The sequence below is a fragment of the Dreissena polymorpha genome, chromosome 13 (assembly GCF_020536995.1).
Source record: "Dreissena polymorpha isolate Duluth1 chromosome 13, UMN_Dpol_1.0, whole genome shotgun sequence".
In the NCBI taxonomy this organism is placed as follows: Eukaryota; Metazoa; Mollusca; class Bivalvia; order Myida; family Dreissenidae; genus Dreissena; species Dreissena polymorpha.
Genome location: NC_068367.1, coordinates 69,049,955 through 69,075,037, shown reverse-complemented (window position 1 = coordinate 69,075,037; position 25,083 = coordinate 69,049,955). Strand labels below are relative to the sequence as shown.

At 36.6% G+C, this 25,083-nt stretch overlaps 2 long non-coding RNA genes across 2 annotated transcripts; one reads left to right on the top strand and one right to left on the bottom strand.

The window, feature by feature from the left end:
• Positions 1 to 324: 324 nt before the first annotated feature.
• LOC127855641 (uncharacterized) lies at positions 325 to 9,948 on the bottom strand. The gene is made up of 11 exons (XR_008037609.1): positions 9,750 to 9,948; positions 9,181 to 9,281; positions 8,510 to 8,673; positions 6,786 to 6,870; positions 6,217 to 6,317; positions 5,546 to 5,709; positions 3,821 to 3,905; positions 3,252 to 3,352; positions 2,581 to 2,744; positions 858 to 942; positions 325 to 389 (listed from the first exon to the last, which is right to left on the bottom strand). It is a non-coding gene; the product is annotated as an uncharacterized LOC127855641 (long non-coding RNA).
• A 10,984-nt stretch (positions 9,949 to 20,932) lies between these two features.
• On the top strand, positions 20,933 to 22,630 carry LOC127855645 (uncharacterized). Its single transcript, XR_008037616.1, has 4 exons — positions 20,933 to 21,233; positions 21,391 to 21,440; positions 22,107 to 22,172; positions 22,449 to 22,630. It is a non-coding gene; the product is annotated as an uncharacterized LOC127855645 (long non-coding RNA).
• Positions 22,631 to 25,083: the final 2,453 nt, after the last annotated feature.

The window sequence follows — 25,083 nt, the reverse complement described above, 5'->3', positions numbered from 1 at the left end:
AAGAGATATGTAGGAAATTAGAATTAAATGCCAAAGTAATTTAAGTATTGGTTTTCTGTCGGCAAGGGTTGCTGTGGAAATAGTGCTTAACGATATTTGGCCTGTAGGGTTCTGCTAGCAAGAACAAATCGAAGTCATATCTCTGCCCGCGAACTGTAAGCTTAAATAACCATATCTGATGAAGTACTGCTTTGAGAATGCATTCTTATTGTACTTGAAACCAGATCGCATTGACCAGCACAAGGCTTCAGACCCCCCAAAAGTGTGAGGCTTTCAATAGTGCTTACCTGATACCAGACCGCATTGCCCGAGACAGTGACTTTCTCCCGGAAACTGCACAGGCTGCATCCGCAGCACAACCCTTAAGCTCAATCATGGTCTGGCTGACTCTGAAATAGTGAAATCTGCATTTACAGATGCTCATTTGTCTAAAGGTGATGAGTTTATTGCCTATCTTATTAAAAGCAAACACAATGACATTGCTTAAAAAGACATGTGCATTTCTGAAAAGACATACAGCTGCCCGATACTTGACTAGGAAAAGGCGCTATGGTCTTCACTCTGAAATTCATTACTCTAAGGGCTTAACAGAACAAAAGCCAGATCTTACAGCTAATTGGCCCCAACTACAGCTAAATATGCTTATAGGTTGAAAATAAAGTTATTTGTCTGAAGAACTAGTGCTATTAACTCATCAGCTGGCCGCAATTCTGTAAACATAGTGTATATATGGAAATACCTAGTCTACCACCTGCACCGCACCACTACGTCCACTGTTAAAATACACAGCTAAGTTAGTACTTTAACGAACAAACTGAAATTCATGTGTTAATTAAACAATCAGTATGATGACTCACATTGAAATCATGTCCAGTGCACCAGTCAGAGCAAGACAGCTAGCGGATTGTTGACCATCAACGGCTCAAGGACAAACGGTCAGGCCTACAAACAAAGAGAAAAATGGCATAAATGGGTTGCATGCATGTAATTTTGCATATTTTCATCTTGCTCTCCACCTGAAACTTCAATCTATGGACATAATAATATTTACATTTAAGATTTGTTGGAAATGTTACCCTTACTTGTCCATACCAGGTCCCCCACCCATCCGGAACAGTCCAAAACCACCTAAAACATCCATTTGGACCAAAATATTGACACCTCTCATCTATTTTAGCACCCAAATCATCAAAACATTCATTAAAATTCATTTTCTACTTGTCTCGCTTGCAGACGAATCCATGTGACCTTGACATTGCAGTAAATGTGCTTTTTAAAGGTTATATTACACTAATTCTGATTCCCATAGGGTCCCATTATAAAACTGACAACTTTCACAGCATTTTTCTTGCCTTTCCGACGTATCAATTTTTCCGAACCTGGTATCATTTTAAAGATGGATCTGTCATCTTCCAATAATTGCAATCAAAAACATACCGTCTCGCAACTTCTAAGAAAGTAAATCGCTGTCGAATGAACCCACCGTAGAAAAACGTGTTTCGGAATCCTAATTTCGACAAAAGCCCCACACAATAGAAAACACACCCTCAAAAGTTCATCTTTTAAGTTAGCTTCCAATCCAAGGCATCAAAGTACTCCAGACACATACAGGATATTACAAATAACCACAAAAGACATGTCTCACATTGTTAAATGGCTTATATTCAAGAAGAGAAAAGGAACTCTTTAGAAATAGGCACTTCTTTCGAATGGACCACGGAGGGATACACAATGATTTAGTGTAATGTAACCTTTAAGGGAACTCAACTTTGTCCTATCTTTTTCAAACTTTCTCCACATGAGATTTCAACTATTTCCACAATGAATATGCAATTTCAGTGCATTCGGATGGGGGTAAAGGCCTTAAAATGGCCATTTAAAGCGGTGACTAAATTGGCCGCAGTCAAGTCGGAATGCATGATTTTTAGTCTAAGTGACGACAGCTGATTTTGCGTCTCCAATTATTGTTACGCGTAACTTTCATGGCAAAAACTGGTATCATTGCATGCAAAATTCACCAATATATCAGCAAAAGGCCCAAATAAATGTATTGATTGTGAATCAGTGTACTTTTCTTGATGAAATAGGAGACTTTTTTAAAATTTTAAGCACTTTTTTCAATAAAAAACTCATTGACAGCATATAAAATCATGTTTTTTAAGAAAATCATTATTAAAAGCTTCACTTACAATCTAAACATACACATTGCAATTACAAAAATTAATGCTATTATGATGAGAGGCATAATTTTCAGCTTTCAAGCCGATACAAGCCGGCTACCCAAAATGAACACTTAAAAAGGCGCAAATCGCTCCTTCAACAGCTTACGACACAAAGTGACACTTAATGCGCATCCAGATAGTCTCTCTCATATAAATAAGTCCTGTTAGCGACATTTTATTAAGTATTCTCTTTAAAATCCAGTGTTGAAAGCGTAAGTTTTGCAAAAATGTCCACAGTCACCATGCAAAAGAGCATGTTTGCTAAGGAATTCCTACGCGAGTGGCCACACTAATGTCGTGGCAGGAAAGTCATTTGGGTGTGATTCCTCTGTAGTTCAGTGAACATTCATTCCACTACCTGGGGATGACTATCAGGATCAATTTTCCCAGCTTGGTGTAGTGTTGACCTTTCAGGATGTTGATGGATCGTCCACAAGCGCTGCACCACTGCGGCCTCTGTTCAGGACACAGAGTCGGATTGAGGTGTACACAAACCCGCAGTCAGGCAAGGATCATCCAGACCTTTAATAAAATAAAATGTTTAGGCCCCTGAAACTGGCAATTATGTTCAACACTGAGATAAGGAAACACATAGAGGAGACATCATGCCATGGCTTTCTCATTATTGACACGGCAAACTCGAGCAGCCGGGGACTTGGCTCTAAACAAAAACAGGTATGCTCCATCAATGTGAGCAAGATGGCATGTCAGAGTTAAAAAGGGCAAACAAACATACAAAAGAGATATGTAGGAAATTAGAAATTAAATGCCAGAAGTAATTTTAAGTATTGTTTTTCTGTCTGCAAGGGTTGCTGTGGAAAATAGTGCTTAACGCATAGTTTGGCCTGTAGGGGTTCTGCTAGCAAGAACAAATCGAAGTCATATCTGCCCGCGAACTGTAAGCTTAAGATAACCATATCTGATGAAGTACTGCTTTGAGAATGCATTCTTATTGTACTTGAACCAGATCGCATTGACAGCACAAGGCTTCAGACCCCCCAAAAGTGTGAGGCTTTCAATAGTGCTTACCTGATACCAGACCGCATTGCCCGAGACAGTGACTTTCTCCCGGAACTGCACAGGCTGCATCCGCAGCACAACCCTTAAGCTCAATCATGGTCTGGCTGACTCTGAAATAGTGAAATCTGCATTTACAGATGCTCATTTGTCTAAAGGTGATGAGTTTATTGCCTATCTTATTAAAAGCAAACACAATGACATGCTTAAAAAGACATGTGCATTTCTGAAAAGACATACAGCTGCCCGATACTTGACTAGGAAAAGGCGCTATGGTCTTCACTCTGAAATTCATTACTCTAAGGGCTTAACAGAACAAAAGCCAGATCTTACAGCTAATTGGCCCCAACTACAGCTAAATATGCTTTATAGGTTGAAAATAAAGTTATTTGTCTGAAGAACTAGTGCTATTAACTCATCAGCTGGCCGCAATTCTGTAAACATAGTGTATATATGGAAATACCTAGTCTACCACCTGCACCGCACCACTACGTCCACTGTTAAAATACACAGCTAAGTTAGTACTTTAACGAACAAACTGAAATTCATGTGTTAATTAAACAATCAGTATGATGACTCACATTGAAATCATGTCCAGTGCACCAGTCAGAGCAAGACAGCTAGCGGATTGTTGACCATCAACGGCTCAAGGACAAACGGTCAGGCCTACAAACAAAGAGAAAAATGGCATAAATGGGTTGCATGCATGTAATTTTGCATATTTTTCATCTTGCTCTCCACCTGAAACTTCAATCTATGGACATAATAATATTTACATTTAAGATTTGTTGGAAATGTTACCCTTACTTGTCCATACCAGGTCCCCCACCCATCCGGAACAGTCCAAAACCACCTAAAACATCCATTTGGACCAAAATATTGACACCTCTCATCTATTTTAGCACCCAAATCATCAAAACATTCATTAAAATTCATTTTCTACTTGTCTCGCTTGCAGACGAATCCATGTGACCTTGACATTGCAGTAAATGTGCTTTTTAAAGGTTATATTACACTAATTCTGATTCCCATAGGGTCCCATTATAAAACTGACAACTTTCACAGCATTTTTCTTGCCTTTCCGACGTATCAATTTTTCCGAACCTGGTATCATTTTAAAGATGGATCTGTCATCTTCCAATAATTGCAATCAAAAACATACCGTCTCGCAACTTCTAAGAAAGTAAATCGCTGTCGAATGAACCCACCGTAGAAAAACGTGTTTCGGAATCCTAATTTCGACAAAAGCCCCACACAATAGAAAACACACCCTCAAAAGTTCATCTTTTAAGTTAGCTTCCAATCCAAGGCATCAAAGTACTCCAGACACATACAGGATATTACAAATAACCACAAAAGACATGTCTCACATTGTTAAATGGCTTATATTCAAGAAGAGAAAAGGAACTCTTTAGAAATAGGCACTTCTTTCGAATGGACCACGGAGGGATACACAATGATTTAGTGTAATGTAACCTTTAAGGGAACTCAACTTTGTCCTATCTTTTTCAAACTTTCTCCACATGAGATTTCAACTATTTCCACAATGAATATGCAATTTCAGTGCATTCGGATGGGGGTAAAGGCCTTAAAATGGCCATTTAAAGCGGTGACTAAATTGGCCGCAGTCAAGTCGGAATGCATGATTTTTAGTCTAAGTGACGACAGCTGATTTTGCGTCTCCAATTATTGTTACGCGTAACTTTCATGGCAAAAACTGGTATCATTGCATGCAAAATTCACCAATATATCAGCAAAAGGCCCAAATAAATGTATTGATTGTGAATCAGTGTACTTTTCTTGATGAAATAGGAGACTTTTTTTAAAATTTTAAGCACTTTTTTCAATAAAAAACTCATTGACAGCATATAAAATCATGTTTTTTAAGAAAATCATTATTAAAAGCTTCACTTACAATCTAAACATACACATTGCAATTACAAAAATTAATGCTATTATGATGAGAGGCATAATTTTCAGCTTTCAAGCCGATACAAGCCGGCTACCCAAAATGAACACTTAAAAAGGCGCAAATCGCTCCTTCAACAGCTTACGACACAAAGTGACACTTAATGCGCATCCAGATAGTCTCTCTCATATAAATAAGTCCTGTTAGCGACATTTTATTAAGTATTCTCTTTAAAATCCAGTGTTGAAAGCGTAAGTTTTGCAAAAATGTCCACAGTCACCATGCAAAAGAGCATGTTTGCTAAGGAATTCCTACGCGAGTGGCCACACTAATGTCGTGGCAGGAAAGTCATTTGGGTGTGATTCCTCTGTAGTTCAGTGAACATTCATTCCACTACCTGGGGATGACTATCAGGATCAATTTTCCCAGCTTGGTGTAGTGTTGACCTTTCAGGATGTTGATGGATCGTCCACAAGCGCTGCACCACTGCGGCCTCTGTTCAGGACACAGAGTCGGATTGAGGTGTACACAAACCCGCAGTCAGGCAAGGATCATCCAGACCTTTAATAAAATAAAATGTTTAGGCCCCTGAAACTGGCAATTATGTTCAACACTGAGATAAGGAAACACATAGAGGAGACATCATGCCATGGCTTTCTCATTATTGACACGGCAAACTCGAGCAGCCGGGGACTTGGCTCTAAACAAAAACAGGTATGCTCCATCAATGTGAGCAAGATGGCATGTCAGAGTTAAAAAGGGCAAACAAACATACAAAAGAGATATGTAGGAAATTAGAAATTAAATGCCAGAAGTAATTTTAAGTATTGTTTTTCTGTCTGCAAGGGTTGCTGTGGAAAATAGTGCTTAACGCATAGTTTGGCCTGTAGGGGTTCTGCTAGCAAGAACAAATCGAAGTCATATCTGCCCGCGAACTGTAAGCTTAAGATAACCATATCTGATGAAGTACTGCTTTGAGAATGCATTCTTATTGTACTTGAACCAGATCGCATTGACAGCACAAGGCTTCAGACCCCCCAAAAGTGTGAGGCTTTCAATAGTGCTTACCTGATACCAGACCGCATTGCCCGAGACAGTGACTTTCTCCCGGAACTGCACAGGCTGCATCCGCAGCACAACCCTTAAGCTCAATCATGGTCTGGCTGACTCTGAAATAGTGAAATCTGCATTTACAGATGCTCATTTGTCTAAAGGTGATGAGTTTATTGCCTATCTTATTAAAAGCAAACACAATGACATGCTTAAAAAGACATGTGCATTTCTGAAAAGACATACAGCTGCCCGATACTTGACTAGGAAAAGGCGCTATGGTCTTCACTCTGAAATTCATTACTCTAAGGGCTTAACAGAACAAAAGCCAGATCTTACAGCTAATTGGCCCCAACTACAGCTAAATATGCTTTATAGGTTGAAAATAAAGTTATTTGTCTGAAGAACTAGTGCTATTAACTCATCAGCTGGCCGCAATTCTGTAAACATAGTGTATATATGGAAATACCTAGTCTACCACCTGCACCGCACCACTACGTCCACTGTTAAAATACACAGCTAAGTTAGTACTTTAACGAACAAACTGAAATTCATGTGTTAATTAAACAATCAGTATGATGACTCACATTGAAATCATGTCCAGTGCACCAGTCAGAGCAAGACAGCTAGCGGATTGTTGACCATCAACGGCTCAAGGACAAACGGTCAGGCCTACAAACAAAGAGAAAAATGGCATAAATGGGTTGCATGCATGTAATTTTGCATATTTTTCATCTTGCTCTCCACCTGAAACTTCAATCTATGGACATAATAATATTTACATTTAAGATTTGTTGGAAATGTTACCCTTACTTGTCCATACCAGGTCCCCCACCCATCCGGAACAGTCCAAAACCACCTAAAACATCCATTTGGACCAAAATATTGACACCTCTCATCTATTTTAGCACCCAAATCATCAAAACATTCATTAAAATTCATTTTCTACTTGTCTCGCTTGCAGACGAATCCATGTGACCTTGACATTGCAGTAAATGTGCTTTTTAAAGGTTATATTACACTAATTCTGATTCCCATAGGGTCCCATTATAAAACTGACAACTTTCACAGCATTTTTCTTGCCTTTCCGACGTATCAATTTTTCCGAACCTGGTATCATTTTAAAGATGGATCTGTCATCTTCCAATAATTGCAATCAAAAACATACCGTCTCGCAACTTCTAAGAAAGTAAATCGCTGTCGAATGAACCCACCGTAGAAAAACGTGTTTCGGAATCCTAATTTCGACAAAAGCCCCACACAATAGAAAACACACCCTCAAAAGTTCATCTTTTAAGTTAGCTTCCAATCCAAGGCATCAAAGTACTCCAGACACATACAGGATATTACAAATAACCACAAAAGACATGTCTCACATTGTTAAATGGCTTATATTCAAGAAGAGAAAAGGAACTCTTTAGAAATAGGCACTTCTTTCGAATGGACCACGGAGGGATACACAATGATTTAGTGTAATGTAACCTTTAAGGGAACTCAACTTTGTCCTATCTTTTTCAAACTTTCTCCACATGAGATTTCAACTATTTCCACAATGAATATGCAATTTCAGTGCATTCGGATGGGGGTAAAGGCCTTAAAATGGCCATTTAAAGCGGTGACTAAATTGGCCGCAGTCAAGTCGGAATGCATGATTTTTAGTCTAAGTGACGACAGCTGATTTTGCGTCTCCAATTATTGTTACGCGTAACTTTCATGGCAAAAACTGGTATCATTGCATGCAAAATTCACCAATATATCAGCAAAAGGCCCAAATAAATGTATTGATTGTGAATCAGTGTACTTTTCTTGATGAAATAGGAGACTTTTTTAAAATTTTAAGCACTTTTTTCAATAAAAAACTCATTGACAGCATATAAAATCATGTTTTTTAAGAAAATCATTATTAAAAGCTTCACTTACAATCTAAACATACACATTGCAATTACAAAAATTAATGCTATTATGATGAGAGGCATAATTTTCAGCTTTCAAGCCGATACAAGCCGGCTACCCAAAATGAACACTTAAAAAGGCGCAAATCGCTCCTTCAACAGCTTACGACACAAAGTGACACTTAATGCGCATCCAGATAGTCTCTCTCATATAAATAAGTCCTGTTAGCGACATTTTATTAAGTATTCTCTTTAAAATCCAGTGTTGAAAGCGTAAGTTTTGCAAAAATGTCCACAGTCACCATGCAAAAGAGCATGTTTGCTAAGGAATTCCTACGCGAGTGGCCACACTAATGTCGTGGCAGGAAAGTCATTTGGGTGTGATTCCTCTGTAGTTCAGTGAACATTCATTCCACTACCTGGGGATGACTATCAGGATCAATTTTCCCAGCTTGGTGTAGTGTTGACCTTTCAGGATGTTGATGGATCGTCCACAAGCGCTGCACCACTGCGGCCTCTGTTCAGGACACAGAGTCGGATTGAGGTGTACACAAACCCGCAGTCAGGCAAGGATCATCCAGACCTTTAATAAAATAAAATGTTTAGGCCCCTGAAACTGGCAATTATGTTCAACACTGAGATAAGGAAACACATAGAGGAGACATCATGCCATGGCTTTCTCATTATTGACACGGCAAACTCGAGCAGCCGGGGACTTGGCTCTAAACAAAAACAGGTATGCTCCATCAATGTGAGCAAGATGGCATGTCAGAGTTAAAAAGGGCAAACAAACATACAAAAGAGATATGTAGGAAATTAGAAATTAAATGCCAGAAGTAATTTTAAGTATTGTTTTTCTGTCTGCAAGGGTTGCTGTGGAAAATAGTGCTTAACGCATAGTTTGGCCTGTAGGGGTTCTGCTAGCAAGAACAAATCGAAGTCATATCTGCCCGCGAACTGTAAGCTTAAGATAACCATATCTGATGAAGTACTGCTTTGAGAATGCATTCTTATTGTACTTGAACCAGATCGCATTGACAGCACAAGGCTTCAGACCCCCCAAAAGTGTGAGGCTTTCAATAGTGCTTACCTGATACCAGACCGCATTGCCCGAGACAGTGACTTTCTCCCGGAACTGCACAGGCTGCATCCGCAGCACAACCCTTAAGCTCAATCATGGTCTGGCTGACTCTGAAATAGTGAAATCTGCATTTACAGATGCTCATTTGTCTAAAGGTGATGAGTTTATTGCCTATCTTATTAAAAGCAAACACAATGACATGCTTAAAAAGACATGTGCATTTCTGAAAAGACATACAGCTGCCCGATACTTGACTAGGAAAAGGCGCTATGGTCTTCACTCTGAAATTCATTACTCTAAGGGCTTAACAGAACAAAAGCCAGATCTTACAGCTAATTGGCCCCAACTACAGCTAAATATGCTTTATAGGTTGAAAATAAAGTTATTTGTCTGAAGAACTAGTGCTATTAACTCATCAGCTGGCCGCAATTCTGTAAACATAGTGTATATATGGAAATACCTAGTCTACCACCTGCACCGCACCACTACGTCCACTGTTAAAATACACAGCTAAGTTAGTACTTTAACGAACAAACTGAAATTCATGTGTTAATTAAACAATCAGTATGATGACTCACATTGAAATCATGTCCAGTGCACCAGTCAGAGCAAGACAGCTAGCGGATTGTTGACCATCAACGGCTCAAGGACAAACGGTCAGGCCTACAAACAAAGAGAAAAATGGCATAAATGGGTTGCATGCATGTAATTTTGCATATTTTTCATCTTGCTCTCCACCTGAAACTTCAATCTATGGACATAATAATATTTACATTTAAGATTTGTTGGAAATGTTACCCTTACTTGTCCATACCAGGTCCCCCACCCATCCGGAACAGTCCAAAACCACCTAAAACATCCATTTGGACCAAAATATTGACACCTCTCATCTATTTTAGCACCCAAATCATCAAAACATTCATTAAAATTCATTTTCTACTTGTCTCGCTTGCAGACGAATCCATGTGACCTTGACATTGCAGTAAATGTGCTTTTTAAAGGTTATATTACACTAATTCTGATTCCCATAGGGTCCCATTATAAAACTGACAACTTTCACAGCATTTTTCTTGCCTTTCCGACGTATCAATTTTTCCGAACCTGGTATCATTTTAAAGATGGATCTGTCATCTTCCAATAATTGCAATCAAAAACATACCGTCTCGCAACTTCTAAGAAAGTAAATCGCTGTCGAATGAACCCACCGTAGAAAAACGTGTTTCGGAATCCTAATTTCGACAAAAGCCCCACACAATAGAAAACACACCCTCAAAAGTTCATCTTTTAAGTTAGCTTCCAATCCAAGGCATCAAAGTACTCCAGACACATACAGGATATTACAAATAACCACAAAAGACATGTCTCACATTGTTAAATGGCTTATATTCAAGAAGAGAAAAGGAACTCTTTAGAAATAGGCACTACTTTCGAATGGACCACGGAGGGATACACAATGATTTAGTGTAATGTAACCTAAGACCGGTGTGACACAATGACCTGTGGGGAACTTGACCCACACTCGCACATTTTCGGCCCTTTCCGTCAAACATCAGATAAGTTAATCGAAGGCAATAGTATGAATACACATTTCGGAAGCGGTAATGCGGTCCTACCTACGCGCGTCAAAATGTAAGCGAAATATGTACACAAGTCTGTCAGGAATGATTGAATTAACGAAGAAAATCGTGTATTCATGTAAGTTTTTTTAAGAAATGTGCAGAAAATATATTAAACAAGAGCTGTGTTTGTGAAACACAATGCCCCCTGCTGCGCAGCTTTGAACCCATATATTTTACATTTGACCTTGAAGGATGACCTTGACCTTTCACCACTCAAAATGTGCAGCTCCATGACATACACATGCATGCCGAATATGGAGTTGCTATCTTCAATATTGCAAAATTTGACCTTTGACCTTGAAGGATGACCTTGACCGTTCACCAATCAATATGTGCAGCTCTATGAGATACGCATGCACGCCAATATTGAAAAAGTTATGGCCAATGTTAAAGTTTTCGGACAGACAGACAGATGCTTTATATTTGACATTTGACCTTGAAGGATGACCTTCACCTTTCACGACTGAAAATGTGCAGCTCCATAAGATGCACATTTATGCCAATTATCAAATTGCTATGTTCAATATTAAAAAAGTTATGGCCATTAAAGTTTTCGGACGGACGGACAGACTGACACACTGACTGACTGACAGTTCAACTGATATAGACCACCCTACCAGGAGCATAAAAAGCAATGGCGATATTTTTGTCAGCCACATAATTGTTTATAGTTTGATATTACAAAATGAAAGTGAAAGTAGAACTGTCAAAAATGACAACCTGTCAACGTGTTGTTTTTGCTGGCATGAGAGGGCGCATCGTCGGATACCCACAGCTGCTGATTATGCTCCGCTCATACATCACTTTAGGAATGGAGAGTAACGTAATGAATAGACCGGGGGTGTCCGACGATGGAGAGGGCGATTACACTCAATGTGTTCACATTTTGACCATAGGCTTTGTCAATGACCTTTATAGTATGGGTAGCTTTGATATTATTTATTGCTATCATGTAACTGCAAGATTGTGTATATGTTTACAATACACAAAGCATAAATTATGATATAAATATACTGATTGAGCTTATAATAATCTGAGAACTATAGTCAGGTCAATTAAGGACTTAAAATACAATTTTGTGTATTGATTTCATGAAGAAATTACCATGCATGTCCTAGATTTCAAATTCAAGGCCCTGGTGTGACACATTGGTAGCATTACTGTTAAACTGTTACCATGCTTATGAAATTAGTTTTTATTGAACTATCTAAGGAAATCTAAATCAGGCACTGATTTTTCTTGTTTAAATACAGTCATAGATCAGTTGTGGCCTCTGGGTAATGACCATTTTTTGCTTACTTGTCACACCCTTAAAACTTTCCACACGTCTATAATAGCAAATCTTGATTTAGGCGATCTTCAATAGTACATTTAAACTTTAGCTCTGTAACAAGAGTGCTGGTAAAGTCCAGTCACATATTTAAATCTAGGCCATGTCAAAATCAATGTGTCAAAGACAAATGAAAGATGCGTTCATTAATTATTGTCCAGTTGTTTACTACTAAGTTTTTATATAATATTACTGATGAACATCATGTGAGAGAAAATTCTCATATAATTGTATGTCAGGTTTAGCAACCTTTTAGATAACAAAGTATGCTAGTTTTCAATGTCGCTTCTGGGGATCAAACCCGTAGGGCTTTTAGGAAGATTCTGAAATTTTCGATCCCTCGAGAGCAACCAAACCAAAAATTAAGTCAAATATTGCCGACTCGGTTTTTTGAGTCGGTTCATGACGGATAATGGAGCTTGATTTGTCATTGTTGGCTCTGGTACTACTTACATGTACCCTGGGTACTCTTAAGTATATTTACATGTACCCTGGGTACTCTAAGTATACTTACATGTACCCCAGGTACGGTAAATAAACGTAATTGTACTCGGTCCATATTAGACTGTACCCGAGTTGTATTCGCGCCCAAAATCCGATGTCGTAAAATGCGCAACCTATTATCTTAAACACACTTCTCTTCAAAAAACACTGCATCAACATGCTTTTTGAGTATGTGTTCCAATAATATAGAGGCCATTCTACAGAAAATTGACATAAATGTGTATATATAATTATTACAAAAAAGTAGTCGACAACGACTGATTTAAGGTTAAATTTCCCAGGTACATTTTAGTATATTAACCGTACCCGGGATACATGTAAGTATACTTAAAGAGTACCCGGGGTACATGTACGTAGTACCTGAGCCGACAATGAACAATCGAGCGATACTGGAAGGTGCAACATCTCTCACGCGCCCTAGCATCGCCTTTAGCAGTATTCAATTCTCAACAGGAAAGTGCTGGAGTCATTGATCCTGAGGGACAAGAAAAACAATTGATTAATGTTCGAAATAAATAATTTGATTAATGACAATTCTGTTATTTGAGCCAGGTCACAGGAAACGCGCAGTCAAATCAGTATCCAATTAAATTATTTGTTATTGTCAGAAAAACGCTTTTAAGCAAACAGCTTTCAAGCGACTGCTGGCTGATCTAGATCCAAACTGGCCACAATCGCCTTAACCCTTTGCATGCTGGGAAATTTGTCGTCTGCTAAAATGTCGTCTGCTGAATTTGTAAAATAAGCATTTTCTTCATTTTTTTTCAAAGAATACTATCAGAATAGAAAACAGTTTGGATCCTGATGAGACACCACGTTCTGTGGCGTCTCATCTGGATCCAAACTGTTTGCAAAGGCCTTTAAAATTCGGTCACGCACTGAAAGGGTTAATGACTCTTTTACTGTGACACAGTTCATTTAACTTTAAAATGATAAAAAGTACTAACACTAAGAAAGAGTACTAACCAGTAAAGAGTTTGGAATCAATGTTGAATCTCAGGACGGCTTGGTGATCTGCAAATCCCCGATGAAATGTTGATATCGGGTATCATAGTCATTCAATAAGTCGCAAAATGCTCGAATACAATTTATAAAGCACAATGTGACTTATATTGATAACTAAAAATACCAGTAATCAGTATGCCAGTTCTGCCGTGTCAAGCTGTTACGATCCAGAAAGTCCTTCATTCACATCGAGTATATATCCTTCGAATTCCAACTATTGTTGTCATAAGCGGAGATTTAATGAATAAATAATTCATATATCCTAAATGACAGCTTCTAAATAGCGAAACAAGCCGATGTATGCAGTAAGAAAGTTTTTGATCGAGACTCTCGGGAAACACTCTTCCATTTTCCTGATTCCATTGGCTGTTTCGTCCCCTGTTTCGATTGGCTGTTTCGGCTATGGAAAATAGTTGTATGGATGGCCATAGACGAGTTAACGCGTGACGTCACACGCACCTGCAAAGTTTAGACTCCGCCCACTGGTTGGCAAAAGAGGTGCAATTTATATAAGCGCATATAGAGAAGGTTGACGAAATCTTCGTTTTTAATGATAATCATGCACAATATCGAATATAATTTTACTAATTATGTCTGAATAAAACATTAGCATGCAAGGAAATGCATCTTTGGAACGATTTTATTGTTTTTATTATTATTTGTTTTTACTGACAACGAACTCGGGAGTGGAACACAATCTAAGAGCTCGGTATGTGGTTAAACAAAAATCTCTCTACTTGGCACTTCATCGCGACCATTTTTAGTTAAAAACTTCTCAGAAATTAAAATTCTTTTCGAATGAATTAAATTTAATGAACGAAAACAAATAAGGATAAAAACAAACAACGAATAGGTCAATTGTATGTACGCGACATAGGGTAACTGATTTGAACCTTTATGTGTCTGGAAAAACTTACCTTCTTACACATTCAATAAATTCTTTTATTTAATGTAATAGTTTTATTTTATTGTTCACATTAATTTTGGCACTCTTTGTTGCAGCATTTATATCCCGGTGTATAATTGCACCTTTGTTATCACAAACCGATTATCTCGTTATGATCGGATACTGTCCAGACAATTACAAAGAAAACATGGTGTCATAAACCCAGGGACCTACACTTGGACCCCTGCATAAACCACATGTTGCAGACTAGTGTCTGGTCAGTAAACATAAGTCACGATACCTCTATGTCATCTCTTGGCATATTGAGCAATCATTTAAGCCACATTTTAAAGCTAAAAATACTGATAAGTTAATTTTTTATGAAATATTTTAACAAAAATGAAGACATTTATCGGAAATGTATTAACGGGAACGAGTGTATATATTTATTAGCCAGTTAAACTTAATAATACATTGTTTAATAACTATACATTTAAATATTGTGCAATTTTACTGCTATGCAATTAAGGTATTTAACGGGTACCGGCAAAAGTTAACTCCGCTATTATGTGTAAAGATTGTACATTACTGCAGGTTCCGAAACACGATCATGAACATAAGCAGTCACAAAAGGGGCCGTTAGATAAATTAAATATATGCATCTATCATAAAATGCTATATTTTTATCACTCCTTATTACTAATAGAGATTTCAATATACATGCAAAGACAGTTACATTTGGGTAATTAATATGCAGGGTTTTTCCGTTTGTATGGTAAATTGAATTTATATTCATTCAATGTAAACGAAACGTAAATTCATTCAATGTAAAAGAAAATTACCACAATATTTAAAAATAGTACTGTATTCCGCTTTTTAGGGCTTTTTTTATAATTGATTAAATGCACCTCTGACTCTATTGATCGCTGATGAAATAAAACACTATCCACACCACTTAAAATTATAATACAATTAAAATATGTTTTATTAGTGTTTAAATATAATTTATTCAAGTCTTATTATCAGAAAGAATACGGCTAATTTATTGTTTTGTTTTGTGGAATTGTCAGTATTAAGTCTTCCGATCACGTTTACTCTATGCTAATAACTACTTCGTATTTTTATGAAGAGGAAATTTTATTTGTGAATATACATTTATTTGGTACTAAATATGCTATATTTGCACTTTTTTTTAAAGAGTTTTAATGTTTATTTCGTATTTATTATCAATTTATTGACTAAACAAAAGCCCTTTATACATGTTTTACGTTACTGTAACCAGTGTTTTTGCCAACCAGTCAGTGCGCATGCGCGGAAAATCCCGAATGTAAACAATAACAATTAACTCGTCTATACACGAGAAAGACCGGTTATGGAAGAGAAAGACCGGTTATAAAACATTTAGTTTTAGAAAGACGTCCGAGGACTAAAATATAAAAAGTAAATAGTAATAACATAAATTTCATTCTTAAATACGAATGAAATTATATGTACTGGTACTAGTCTTCTATCTGCAATAGGCCAGTTCATTGTTATTGTTTTGATTCCCGATTTTCGCGCATGCGCAATGCACTGGTAGTCAAAAGCATTGCTTACAGCTAACGCAAAGCATATGGATAACGAGACTTGTTTAGTCAATAAATCGAAAAGAAACTAAAAAAACAACACCTAAATAATATTTAAAAAATATAATGTTTAGTGCCAAAAGAATGCATTAACACATTTATTTGCATTTTAAAAGAACGCGTCATTAGCATAAAAGTAATTAACATTGTCTGAAGACTGAACGACAGACAACTCGACGCAACAAAGAGCTCTATGCATTAGCCGTATAATTATTTGCAGAAAAGCTTCAATAAAAATAATGATACATCTAATTATAAAATTATAATTATCAATTGCATGCGTAAACTATAATAATAAAAAATTAGTGATAGCTAGAATGTGTCAGTGTTTCATTGAAAATAAACGTACTACAAAGCCCTATAAAAGCGAAGTTCATGACGGTATTTACATGTAATTTTAATTTGGATGGGTGTTGTTCAGAGATTGACTTGAGGAATATTAACATTCAACTGCAAAACACAACCTCACATGATGCAAATTGAACTGTGTATTCATGTATTTTGTAAACTCGTTTCTAGTGATCGAGTATGAGTGACAACTATCTAACATTTAACACACACGCACAAACACACACACACACACACAACATAATATATATACATATATAATATAATATATACACATTGTTTCATTATTATTTACCCCCATTGATGTCAAACGTTATTTCTTGTTTTTATGATGTATTTCGTGCATTGCCGTAACATTACATCTTTATACGGAATGACGTATTTATAATTAACCGATGCCCGCTAAATACGTAAAATATTTTTTATTTACATTTTATAATTCATAAATACTTTATTTTTTATAAATAAAACGGGCTTGTATCTTTACCGTGTTCAATTTCCGTTAATCTATAGACTTCACATTTGTACAATAATTATGTAACATATCTAATTTAAGCAACTGTTAAGTATTTCGGTGGTAAATTTATTCAACCAAATGCCTAGTTACTTAATACTACCAGAATGAAGACATGGTGGCATCATCAATTGCGTTTAATGACCAGACTGTCATCTGCCACCTAGTGTGATTTATGACACCATGTTGTTAGTTAGGTCTGGACAATATCTGATCAAAACGAGATAATCGGATTAGGCAGAACAAAGGGGCAATTAAACACCGGAATACAAAGGCTTAAACGATTTTAAGATTGATGCAAACAATCAAATGAAAACTATTGCATTTAATTAAATGTTTATTTAATGTGTCAACATGTTAGTTTTCCCGGACCAGGGTAAAGGTCCCTGCCCAGACAAATACCATTATGGTTAATTTGTAAATGTTTTTATTTGGATTTGATCTATTTATTCATTGTGTTCAATCTTATTTGTTTCAGAAACGTAGAACAACTTGTTGGCATGTTGAAAAATAAAATCTAAATATAATCGTTTAAATTTAACCGATCACGCTCTATTTCTCCCCATTGATTGTATCTTTCTTTTGAACAAATATAGCCCGGATGTAAACACGCAGGTGCGCGTGACGTCACGCGTGAACTGGTCTATGGTCAAATATGGATGTGTATGGTGTACTTAATAAATAAATAAACTACACGTATGGTTTATAAGTTTAATGTACATCGATAATAAATATATAATCAGGCAACATGATAGTGCGCGTGCATGTGATGAGCGCTACTGCAAGTCGACTAAGGCCACAGTAAATAACTATTAAAATGACAACATTGCTCATTTCTTCAAGTCGACTATGGCCACAGTGAATGACTCTGAAAATGAAACAATTTTTCGTTACTGCAAGTCAAATATAGCTACAGTAAATTACTCTAAAAATGTCACCAATGTTCATTAATGAAAGTCGACTATGACCACAGCAAATGTCTCTTAAAATGACACAATTGTTCATTACTGCAAGTAGACTATGACCACAGTTAATCACTCTTAAAATGACACCATCGTTCATTACTGAAAGTCGACTATGGCCACAGCAAATGGCTCTTAAAATGTCCCCATCGTTCATTACTGCAAGTCGACTAAGGCCACGGTAAATGACTCTTAAAAAGACACCATTTTTCATTACTTCAAGTCGACTATGGCCACAGTAAATGACTCTTCAAATGACACCATCGTTCATTACTGCTAGTCGACTATGGCCACAGTAACTTATGCCTCTTAAAATGACACCATCGTACATTACTGCAAGTCGACTATGGCCACAGTAAATGACTCTTTAAATGACACCATTGTTCATTACTGCAAGTCGACTATGGCCACAGTAAATGACTCTTAAAATAACACCATCGTTCATTTCTAAAAGTCGACTATGGCCACAGTAAATGACTCTTAAAACGAAACCATCGTTCATCACTGAAAGTCGACTATGGCCACAGTAAATTACTCCTAAAATGTCAGCACTGTTCATTACTGCATGTCGAATATGGCCACAGTAAATGACTCTTAAAATGACACCATCGTACATTACTGCAAGTCGAATATGGCCACAGTAAATGACTCTTAAAATGTCACCACTGTTCATTACTGCAAGTCGACTATGGCCACAGTAAATGTCTCTCGAAATGACACCATCGTTCATTACTACTAGTCAACTATGGCCGCAGTAAAAGACTCTTAAAATGACACCATCGTTCATTACTTAAAGTCGACTATGGCCACAGTAAATGACTCTTAAAAAGACACCATCGTTCATTACTGCAATTCGACTATGGCCACAGTAAATGACTCTTAAAATAACACCATCGTTCATTAATAAAAGTCGACTATGGCCACAGTAAATGACTCTTAAAATGACACCATCGTTCATTACTGCTAGTCGACTATGGCCACAGTAAATGCCTCTTAAAATGACACCATCGTACATTACTGCAAGTCGACTATGGCAACAGTAAATGACTCTTTAAAGGACACCATTGTTCATTACTGCAAGTCGACAATGGCCACAGTAAAAGACTCTTAAAATGACACCATCGTTCATTACTAAAAGTCGACTATGGCCACAGTAAATGACTCTTAAAATGACACCATCGTTCATTACTTCCAGTCAACTATGGCCACAGTAAATGACTCTAAAAATAACACCATCGTTCGTTACTGAAATTCGACTATGGCCACAGTAAATGACTCTCAAAATGGGACCATCGTTCATAACGGCAAGTCGACTATGGCCACAGTAAATGACTCTTAAAATGACACCACCGTTCATTACTGGAAGTCGACTATGGCCACAGTAAATGACTCTTAAAATGTCACCACTGTTCATTACTGCAATTTGACTATTGCCACAGTAAATGACTTAAAATGACACTATCGTTTGTTACTAAATGTCGACTATGACCACAGTAAATGACTCTTAAAATGACACCATCGTTCATTACTACACCATCATTCATTACTGCAAGTCGACAATTGCCACAGTAAATGACTCTTTAAATGTCACCACTGTTCATAACTGCAAGTCGACTATGGCCACAGTAAATGACTCTTAAAATAACACCGTCGTTTATTACTAAAAGCAGACTATGGCCACAGTAAAAGACCCTTAAAATGACACCATCGTTCATTACTAAAAGTCGACTATGGCCATAATAAATGACTCTTAAAATAACACTATCGTTCATTACTAAAAGTTGATTATGGCCACAGTAAATGACTCTTAAAATGTCACCACTGTTCATTACTGCAAGTCGACTATGGCCACAGTAAATGGCTCTTAAAATGACACCATCGTAATTTACTGCAAGTCGACTATGGCCACAGTAAATGACTCTTAAAATGTCACCACTGTTCATTACTGCAAGTCGACTATGGCCACAGTAAATGACTCTTAAAATGACACCATCGTTCATTACTGCTATTTGACTATGGCCACAGTAAATGCCTCTTAAAATGACACCATCGTACATTACTGAAAGTCGACTATGGCCACAGTAAATGACTCTTAAAATAACACTATCGTTCATTTCTGAAAGTCGACTATGGCTACAGTAGATGACTCTCAAAATGTCACCACTGTTCATCACTGCAAGTCGATTATGGCCACAGTAAATGCCTTTTAAAATGACACCATCGTTCATTACTAAAAGTCGACTATGGCCACAGTAAATGACTCTTAAAATGACACAATCGTTCATTACTGAAAGTCGACTATGGCCACAGTAAATTACTCTCAAAATAAGACCATCGTTCCTTACTGCAAGTCGACTATGGCCACAGTAAATGACTCTAAAAAATGACACCATCGTTCATTACTAAAAGTCGACTATGGCCACATTAAATGACTCTAAAAAATGACACCATCGTTCATTACTAAAAGTCGACTATGGCCATAGTAAATGACTTAAAATGACACCCATCGTTCATTATTACAAGTCGACTATGGCCACAGTAAATGACTCTTAAAATAACACCATCGTTCATTAATAAAAGTCGACTATGGCCACAGTAAATGACTCTTAAAATATCACCATCGTTCATTACTGCTAGTCGACTATGGCCACAGTAAATGCCTCTTAAAATGACACCATCGTTCATTACTGCAATTCGACTATGGCCACAGTAAATGACTCTTAAAATGACACCATTGTACATTACTGCAAGTCGTCTATGGCCACAGTAAATGACTCTTAAAATGACACCATTGTACATTACTGCAAGTCGACTATGGCCACAGTAAATGACTCTTAAAATGTTACCACTGTTCATTACTGCAAGTCGACTATGGCCACAGTAAATGACTCTTAAAATGTCATCACTGTTCATTACTGCAAGTCGAATATGGCAACATTAAATGCTATCTAGGTCCCTGTGGCATACAAAACGTGATTTTCCATTGTCACATCGACGGTGGAAGACAGGTGAGCAATGGTTTCATAGGATTTCTACATGTTCTAGTGGTTACAATAATGTAAAAGAAAGTCATATATATTTTACTCTTCATTGGATCACATAAGTTCATAGGAATTTGGTCGAAGTTCTATCGCCATTTCATTCCGATCTTTTTTTATATATATTTCAGTGACGTTTTGTGGTTGCTTAACCATTGCAAATTTATTACAAACGTAGACGCGGCACCAAAAAGTTCCATCGGATATGGATTTTGCGTTTTCACGTTAGAGGTATTAATTCATACATTACTCTCCGTTGCATGCCTATTGATTATCATATTCAAATATTAATGCACAATTTCATTAACGTATTGTCATACTCTTGAAACAGTGTACATGCTATAATCATTTGGTTCTTTTTTATCAGTTTTTTCCTCATGTAATTCAGGCACTGACTGTCGTGGAGAAAAACATCCAAGATACCTTTTCAGAAAACGGGTAAGTTGTAATTGTCATAAATAAGGTAGCTTTTCTGCAATTAAATTCAATGCACTGACATACTAAGCTTATTCAAAATGTGCGTTAATGCTTACAAAAACTGACTTTAACAGCAGAAAAGCTTTGTAAACGGCGTAGTATTCGAACTCGGTCTTGCCACCGAAACCTATGTGTGACGGTGTTGTGGAATTGGTCTTGATGCGTCTGTTACTTGCCCAAAGTCAATAGCTACTGTGAATTCTATGAGCTCCGAACGAAATAGATAAACTCTATATGAGAAATTCGTAAAGACCAAAGTATCGCAATGATCCGGTTGCATTACGAACAGGCACTTAGTACAGTACAATGCCTAGCAATGGCAACTGTATATTGCACAAGCGCTTGGCATTCAAAATACCAATTATATTGAAAGCTATCTGTGTTCCCTTATTTATATAACCACTTTATATTTAGGATAAGAGCCGAAATATTTTGAATCAATCAACGATAAAAGTCGAGGTTCGATTGTAAAGAAAAAATATGTGTTATTCGCTTATTCACAATTTCTCCTGACAAACGGTACCATACACAATGTAAAACTTTCCCTTTCTTTGATTTCATACAAATTTCACAAAACATGGGAAATTGATTGCTTACTTAAACTGTCAATAATGACGACATTTACAGGAACCACCCTTTGGTAAAGCTCGTAGCTAACGAAAAGCTGAAATCAGCTTACAAGAAGAACAAAAGGTATTTCGTATTATATTTTTTTTATTGAGTATTGATTTTGTTCATGAACTATTCCAGTCAGCCATAACATAATCATTGGGCCGTTTACAATGGATTTAGAAAGTGAAAAATAAACATAATATTGCATATGACCGATTTTGTAAAGGTTAAAAATTAGTATGTGGAAAGATGTACATTTAAGGTCGTGCTCGATCGAGACTGCCATCAACATTTGTTAAAAACTAAACTTAAACTTATAAAAATTACAACCAATACCATTTCTATATTAAATTACAGACTAGTTTCATCGTATACAGAATCCGTCCTCGTCAAGGAAGCGTGTTCAGTGATCATGCAAGAGGTAAAGAGTATGGTCTTTGATTATTTTTTGTAACAAGTATTATCTTACAATAATATATACGTTTTCAAAACATGATTTTATTTATAAGAGTGCGTAACATTTTGTTCATTTTGTGCACAACCACAATTTATTCACGAAAGTATAAACTTGCGCTGTGTTTGTGTAAATTTAATTCGTCAAATGTAAATATTTTAAATGTTAATGGGAAGAACAAATTCTTAAAATGTACAATATCTCCATATAACATGCCTGTTAGACTGTCAATAGACATAGAATCCCGTTTTATTTTTTACGCGGTTTTTTTAAAGGCGAGTCCGAACAATATAAATAGTAAAGGCAAAAATTTAAAGTTATATAATTAATTGAAAAAAGTATATCGGTTTCGAATGTCATACAATAATTATTTTCTTCTTTGGTGTCAAAGTAAACTACATATTCGTACAGAAAATATTTCACAGTACATGTATGTAAAATTTGTTAAATATTCTCATAATCGTTTGTTTCATATCATAAAACTGCACGCGACTGGATGCAGTTATAAAGAGGCTACAGAGGCTCTGCAACGAACGGTGGCCAAAAGTATTTTCACAGCATATAGCCTGGCAACAACTCACCGTATGTATTGTCCATATCATTAATACTACAATGATCAGTTTTGTAAAAAAATATAGCAGTCATATTAGGTTTTTCTTTTCGTATAAATGTCATAGAAATTTCATTCGGATTTACGTTTTACAAAATGGTTTAAAGAGATATCTGTAACGTGTTTTAGCATAACCAAGCCATTAATACAATTACTAGTCACAGGCAATTTATGATTAGTAAAAGTTTATCGTATCATCGAAATAAAACAATTACTTATAAGTGTCTTCGTAGCCTTTGACACTTTAAAAGTTTGATTTGTTATGTAACTTGATGTGTTTTTAGTTCATTTTCACAAATATTTGGGGTTTTTTAATGCAGGCTCGAGCATAAAAGAATATAGATCAAGCGCCCTAGCAGATAGACGTAAGTAAAACACGGAACATAAATTTTACAGATGAAATTGTAGGTGCTCATGAAATTTCATGTAAGAAATTTTTCTGGATAGTAGATGTATATTCATGTTAAAAAGCAAGTTTTCCTGTAGCGAATGTAACAACTTTCATGGTACTCAAATACTGTGTGAGAATCCTAGTCAATATGTCGTACCAGATTGGATTTTGTTGCAATCTATTTCAAAGGTAAAGCCTGGTGAACACAAAGACGCTAACATCCTGCAGAAAAGTTCAACATGGCTGACAACACTGTACGGTCGGAAGATGTGTAAGGACAAAAGTGGGATCGTTGCATTACAGACACCGGTTTACTGTTAACTGTTGAGTTATCGATCCGGACAGAACTTAAGTGTGCACCACTGCAGTATGATGGCATTTAAGTTTTATAGACTTTCATGCAATAGTTACTGTCACACAGCTCCGGACATTGAAAGTGGAAGGACGGAGAACCACACAGAAACAATATCGGCGAATGCTGATGTATATTTGTTTTAAGTTTCGTGAAATAGGTACTGTGAAATAGCTCCGGACGTACAACCTTCCTGAATTTCAATCTATTAAGGGGCAATAAATTAATAACGCGTGCACCGCAGTATGATTGAACACATTCATATTAAGTTTAATGAAATTTAATAAATAATTATTGATAAACACCTCCGGACATCGCCAAAATAATATTCCTTCACTGTCTTAGAAGGGTAAAAAGCCATCATAATGGAGGTGTCATTTTGTCTACTTACAAGAGTTGGCGCATTCGGATTAAATGCGTATTCTACATGCAATAATAAATGCATGCAAAAATAAATATCTTTCTTGCAACAAGCGTAAATCTACTGCAAATCTTAGCAAAACATTTGCAAACGTATGTGCGTGTGTATAGTGACGCAATCATACGTTTTTCCATAGGTAATTTGTTTCTTAATGACAATATGTTTATATTTGATTAATAAAATACCTGGATATTATATGAATATGTCAGTTTCTGTTCCGAATCGCCACCCTGCTTCTTTCTAGCAGCACCATGTACCTTTTGGGATCCAAGATCTTACCCTGTATTATACATACGTACGTGGTCCTTTATTCATGGCAGGTGATGAATTGCCAAAACAGAACGGCACAAAACGAAACAAAATACAAAAAGAGTACAATAAAGCCGGTGTCACCGCTTTGGAACGGTCAATGTTAACTACTGGGCAGGTTAAACAGGTTAATGAGCGCTCAAACTCATACGTGAATCAGGAATATTCATTATACATACAAGTGTAAAATATAGTACTCTTACATTGTATTATATTTATGGCTATATGGTTGATAAGAGCGCCTATGTCTTTTGACTAAATCTCGTTCATATTTCAGTATTTATGGCTATATGGCGAATAAGAGCGACTATGTCTTTTGAATAAATGCTTATAATGGGATAAGAGCGCGTTTGTCTTTTCATTAAATCTCGTTCTAATTTCCGTATTTATTGCCTATATGGGTGATAAAAGAGACTATTTGTTTTAACAAAATGTCGTTCATATTTCCGTATTAA